The following is a 6,786-nucleotide window of genomic DNA, read 5'->3' as shown; positions in this document are numbered from 1 at the left end:
CTCCCTTAGTTAAAATTGACAAAGAGACCGGTATATTAAGGCTCAGATCTGTGTTAACTCAGGCAAAAAGAGAGTCCAACAACGCCATGGCTGCAAAAAACTACCAGAAAATCTGGTGGCATGCCCCGCCAAAATATGGGACAGAACCTCAAATGCCCGAAAAATAGCTTAGAAGGGCATTAAAAATTGACAAAATCTTCATCACCTCTTTCAAACCACCGATTATACTCACCCCCACAGCTTCCACTCCCCCCCCCCCCCCCGCCAGCAGCACTGAATGCTCGGCAGATTAGTTATTAAATGACTATTCCTAAATATTAGAAAAATAATTAAATGAGAATTTTGTCCGGTGTGGAAACTATTTTAAAAGGATTACAAAATGCAAACGGCATTTTGCTAGGGCCTTCGTGCATTTGATATAATACTAGTTTAACCGCACGTGCCTCCCCCGTGTAACCTTTGACTATTTAAAATTAGACGATTTTGTCTATTGCGAAGATTTTTAATGAAGTGCAAAAAGTTCAAATCACTTCTCAAAGATATATAGTATAGATATAGCTAAGAGAATGTAGAGGTTCTTACATTGATGGAGAAATCATTGGCTGAACACTGAGAGAGGCAACCACGCTTTCAATGAAAAATCCTCAACTCCCTGTTAGCCTCATTCTTTTCCTTCTGAGCTTTTTGCTTTATTCAAGAAAAAGTGAGGTTCAGATCTGAATTAAGCTCACGCAAAAAGCAAAAAGAGAGTCCAACCAAGCCATGGCTGCAAAAACCACCAGAAAATCTGAGAACAGGCCCCGCCAAGATACGTGTCGGATAATCTCAAATGCTCGATGAATCAGCTCAGAAGGGAACAAAAATTGGCAAAAATCACCATTGCCTCTTTAAAGCCACCAATAAGACTCACCAGCGCTGCTTCCACCAACTCCACCGGCAACATTCAAAGTCGGGCGGAGCATTAATAAGAAAAAGAGAAAAAAAGAATGAGTTGAAGGTCATATAAACCCTTTGAAACAATATGTAACAACAATCCAAACGACATGTTACTAATATACTCCCTTTGTTTAAAAAAAAAAGGCAACCCGGTGCACTAAAGCTGCCGCTATGCGCGGTGTCCCGGGAAGAGCCCCACTACAAGGGTGTATCGTACGCAGCCTTACCTTGCATTTCTGCTAGAGGCTGTTTCCAAGGCTTGAACCCGTGACCTCTTGGTCACATGGCAGCAACTTTACCAGTTACTCCAAGGCTCCCCTTCATACTCCCTCTGTTTGAAATAGATAAAAGGGTTGTTGGGGTTCTTAAATTAATGGAGAAATCATTGGCTGAATGCAGAGAGACAACCACCCTTTCAATGAAAATCCTCAACCCTTTGTGGCCTCATTCTTTCCCTTCTGATATTTTTGCATTATATTTCTCAACTCTAGAAAATAATTTCCTTCATACCAAACACACCCTAAATATAAAACAAATCCAAGCTGAATAGAGAAAATTGAGGCTCAGATTTGTATTAAGCTCGAGGCTCATTTATTTGCACTTAATAGAGGTAAGAGGTCTGAATCTGAATGGTTCAAACTTCAAATCATTAAGTACATTTATTTTTTATTGAGATTTTAGCTCTTAATATGTCTAAATAGGTCTTAATCATTCAGATCTAGAATCAAGTCTTAATAGGTCTGAAGAGGTATTTTGGTGTTAGATAATATTCACTGCCACTTTATTCATAATCATCAGTCACCACCTCTGCTAACACCATCATTGTCAACCACCACCCACCAACAACAACCACCTCCACCATCTCAACCACCATCTACAACAAATATTGCTACCAACCATTATTGTCAACCGCTACCACACCTACTACCTCTATTATCCTAATTATATTTACCGCCACCATCACCGTCAACACCACCACCATCAACAACCACTACCGGCCAATTTCTACTATCGACCAACTCATCTATCACAACTAGTACCACCACTAACTACCATTAATACATCACAACCTCCACACATTCTTCGGCGACCACCACCATTGTCACTAGTAACGCCACCTCTACTATCACTTCAATCACTATCATCGCTACAATTTATCTCTACTAACAACCATCTCCACCATCACAACTAACAAGATCTCCAACTAGCACCAACACATCGTCAACTAGCATCAACAACAACAACAAACCTAGTGTATTCCCACATAGTGGGGTCTGGAGAGGGTAAGATATACGCAGTCCATACCACTACCTCCGGAGAAATAGCAAGGCTGTTTCCAATAGACCCCCGGCTCAAGACAAAGAATATTAATCAAATCCGCAAAAAAGCACGTAACAAGATGACAAAACATAAATACACCACCCACAAGGAATAGCAACCAAAGAATAGTACACCATCGCAATACAGCATGCAACAAGGTAGCATACCAAGAATAATACACCCACCAAGCTACGCCCTACCCTACCGACCCAAACCGCACTAGCCTTCTATCCTAATACGCGACCTCCATAACTTCCTATCTAGGGTCATGTCCTCAATGAGCTGTAATTGTAACTGCTCCATGTCCCGCCTAATCACCTCTCTCCAGTATGTCTTTGGCCTACCCCTGCCCCGTCTGAAGCCATCCAAAGCTAGCCGCTCACACCTACGAACCGGTGCATCTGTGCACTTTCTCATCACGTGTCCAAACCATCTCAATCGGACTTCCCGCATCTTATCCTCCACTGAAGCCATCATTCTGAACTCTATCACCCCTAGTAAGCCCACACATCCAACGCAACATCCGCATTTCTGCCACCTTCAAATTTTGAATGTGAGAATTCTTGACTGGCTAACACTCCACTCCATACACATCGTCAACTAGCATGCATTCATTTTTCAGTCATCACAATCAACACCTCTTAACTACTAACATCAAGCAACGTCACATCACAACCACCACCATCAACTATCACCATCATAACAGTCACTACAACCATCACAACTATCACCACTAACATTACTAATCACTAACATCAATCATTGTCACTGCAAACACCATTATAAAACATCTCCACTATCACTAACGAACATAAATATTTTTTTTCAATCAAATAATAATTTTTTCAACAAATAAATATTAAATTACATACTTTTCTGATATATAATAAGTTTTTGTATTTGAATTGTATTTTTTATTTTATTATATATACAAATAAATTTTGTTTGCACATTCAGATAGTGAAAACAAACAGTCTTAATCATTCAGTTTTCAGATCTAGAGATAACATCTTAATCATTCAGATTCAGACTTCTGAATCTTAAAAAAAAACAAATGCAGCCTCAAGCAGCAAGAGAGCCCAACAATGCCATGGCTGCAGAACCATCGAAAAATCTGGTGGCATGCCCCGCCAAAATACGCGTCGGATAACGTCAAATGCTCAATTAATCAGCTCAGAAGGGAATAAAATATGACAAAATCATCATTGACTCTTTAAAGCCACTGATTATACTCAGCACTGAATGCTCCAACAGAACCATTAAAAAAAAAAGAGAAAAGAAAGAGTTGAAGAGTGTCGAAAACCTTTCAAACAAATGATGTTGACTATACATTTCCCTTCGTTCAAATTAATAAAAGGGTTGTTGGGATTCTTGCAAGAATGGAGAAATCATTGGCTGATGCAGAGAAAGGCAACCACCCTTTCGATGAAAAATCCTCAACTCCCTGTTAGACTCATTTTTTTCCTTCTGAGCCTGAAGATGTTAATAATACTCCCACAGTTAAAATTGACGAAAAGACCAGTAAATTGAGGCTCAGATCTGTGTTACCTCAGGCGAAAAGAGAGTCCAACAACACCATAGCTGCAAAAACTACCAGAAAATTTGGTGGGTTGCCCTGCCAAGATACGAGTCGGATAACCTCAAATGCCTGATTAATCAGCTCAGAAGGGCATTAAAAATTGACAAAATCATCATCACCTCTTTCAAACCACCGATTATACTCACCCCCATAGCTTCCACTACCCTCAACAGCACCACTGAATGCTCGGTGGGAGAGTTATTAAATGACTATTTCTAAATATTAGAAAAATAATTAAATGGCTATTTTGTCCAGTGTGGACATCATTTTAAAAGGATAAAAAAATGCAAACAACATTTTCCTAGGGCCTTCATGCTTTTAATCAATACTATATTAAAAGTGTGAAGGGCCTTAGAAATATTGTTTGAACTTTTTTTCTTTCACTATATCTGCTTTAGACAAAATCGTCTTTTCACTATTTTTCTAAAATTTAAGAGCTGAACAACAACAACAACAACAAACCCAGTGTATTCCCAAACATTGGGGTCTGGGGAGGGAAATTTAAGAGATGAAAATTAATTAAATATTTATAGTACAATCTTTCCTTATTAGAAGTCACAAGAACTAATGACAACTAATACCCTTTTCATTAGTTTAAGAAGATTTGGAAAATCCAGAAATAAATATGAAAGCGTTAGAATAAGAAAAATGTAAAAAGTACCAAATTTTTAAAAGTTTTAAGTAATTAAAGATATTTTACAGTTTTAACTTTACAACAACAACAACAACAAACCCAGTATATTCCGACATAGTGAGGTAAAAATAAGAAAAGATTTTAAATATAGAAAGACAAAAAAAATAATCGTACTACAAATATGATTCAAATTGATGCGTCTCTCAATGCCTCTAGAAACAAGGAAAAGAGGTACTATATGACAAAACGCAAAAGTGACGTTCCATTAACCATTTGAACTTTTGGTGGTAAAATATATATGTGCTTACAATAAAATATATGTTATGTTTAAATTATTATATTAAAGTGTGAAGAAACCCTTTGAAACAATATGTAACAACAATCCAAATATGTTACGAATATACTCCCTTTGTTTGAAATTGATAAAAGTGTTGCCGGGATTCTTACATTAATGGAGAGATCATTGGCTGAAGGCAGAGAGAGGCAACCACCCTTTCAACAAAAATCCTCAACTCTGTGTAGCCTCATTCCCTTCTGCTATTTTTGCTTTATGTTCCTCACCTCTAGAAAATATTTTCCTTCATACCAAACACGCCCTAAATATAAAACAAATCCAAGATGAATACAGAAAATTGAGGCTCAGATCTGTATTAAGCTCGGGCAGCAAGAGAGTCCAACAACGCCATGGCTGCAAAACCATCAGAAAATCTGGTGGCATGCCCCGCCAAGATACGCGTCGGATAACCTCAAATGCTCAATAAATCAGCTCAGAAGGGAATAAAATATAACAAAATCATCATTGCCTCTTTAAAGCCACCGATTGTACTCAGCACTGAATGCTCCAACAGAACCATTAGCAAAAAAAGAGAGAGAAAAAAAAGAGTTGAAGGGTGTAGAAAAACTTTCAAACAGATTATGTTCATTATATATATTTCCCTTCGTCAAAATCTATAAAAGGGTTGTTGGGATTCTTACAAGAATGGAGAAATCATAGGCTGATGCAGAGAGAGGTAACCACCCTTACAATGAAATATCCTCAACTCCCTGTTAGCCTCATTCTTTCCATTCTCCCTTAGTTAAAATTGACTAAGAGAGCAGTATATTGAGTCTCAGATCTGTGTTAGCTCAGGCAAAAAGAGAGTCCAACAATACCATGGCTGCAAAAACTACCAGAAAATCTGGTGGCATGCCCCGCCAAAATACTGGTCGGATAACCTCAAATGCCCAATAAATCAGCTCAAAAGGGCATTAAAAATTGACAAAATCTTCATCACCTCTTTCAAACCGCCGATTATACTCACCCCCACAGCTGCCACTACCCCCACCAGCAGCACTGAATGCTCGGTGGGAGAGTTATTAAATGACTATTTCAAAATATTAGAAAAATAATTAAATGACTATTTTGTCCGGTGTGGACACTATTTTAAAAGGATTAAAAAATGCAAACGGCATTTTGCTAGGGCCTTCGTGCTTTTAATATAATACTAGTTTAACCGTACGTGCCACACATATGTCAGCTTTGACTATTTAAAATTAGACGATTTTGTCTATTGCGATGATTTTTAATGAAGTGCAAAAAGTTCAAGTCACTTCTCATAGATATATAGTACAGATATATAGATAGAGATATAGAGAAGAGGATTGTTGGGGTTCTTACATTAATGGAGAAATCATTGGCTGAACACTGAGAGAGGCAACCACGCTTTCAATGAAGAATCCTCAACTCCCTGTTAGCCTCATTCTTATCCTTCTAAGCTTTTTGCTTTATTCAATTCCTAAACTGATAGAGAAAGTGAGGCTCAGATCTGTATTAAGCTCAGACAAAAAGCAAAAAGAGAGTCCAACCACACCATGGCTGCAAAATCCCCCCAGAAAATCTGAGAACATGCCCCACCAAGATACATGTCGGATAATCTCAAATGCTCGATGATCAGCTCAGAAGGGAATAAAAATTGGCAAAAATCATCATTGCCTCTTTAAAGCCATCAATAATACTCACCAGCGCTGCTTACACCAGCTCCACCGGCAACATTTAAAGTCCGGTGAAGCATTAATAAGAAAAAGAGAAAAAAGAATGACTTGAAGGGCATAGAAACCCTTTGAAACCATATGTAAACACAATCCAAACGACATGTTGCTAGCATACTCCCTTTGTTTGAAATTGATAAAAGGGTTGTTGGAATGGAGAAATCATTGGCTGAACGCAGAGAGAGGCAACAACCCTTTCAATGAAAATCCTCAACTCTATGTAGCCTCATTTTTCCCATATCATGTTTTGGCTTTATGTTTCTCAACTCCAGAAAATATTTTCCTTCAT

At 38.2% G+C, this 6,786-nt stretch overlaps 1 long non-coding RNA gene across 4 annotated transcripts; it reads right to left on the bottom strand.

The window, feature by feature from the left end:
- Nucleotides 1–6,776, bottom strand: LOC124895164. 4 transcript variants are annotated; one of them, XR_007051547.1, is made up of 4 exons: nt 4,917–6,776; nt 3,805–3,871; nt 3,560–3,729; nt 1–915 (listed from the first exon to the last, which is right to left on the bottom strand). It is a non-coding gene; the product is annotated as an uncharacterized LOC124895164 (long non-coding RNA). The 4 variants fall into 4 exon arrangements; XR_007051545.1 differs by having other exon boundaries at nt 7–915; nt 3,560–3,871; XR_007051546.1 differs by having other exon boundaries at nt 893–3,729.
- Nucleotides 6,777–6,786: the final 10 nt, after the last annotated feature.

This window comes from Capsicum annuum, unplaced genomic scaffold (genome assembly GCF_002878395.1).
Source record: "Capsicum annuum cultivar UCD-10X-F1 unplaced genomic scaffold, UCD10Xv1.1 ctg80327, whole genome shotgun sequence".
In the NCBI taxonomy this organism is placed as follows: Eukaryota; Viridiplantae; Streptophyta; class Magnoliopsida; order Solanales; family Solanaceae; genus Capsicum; species Capsicum annuum.
Note: the sequence above shows the minus strand (reverse complement) of the source record. Positions and strands in the feature narration are given on the sequence as shown.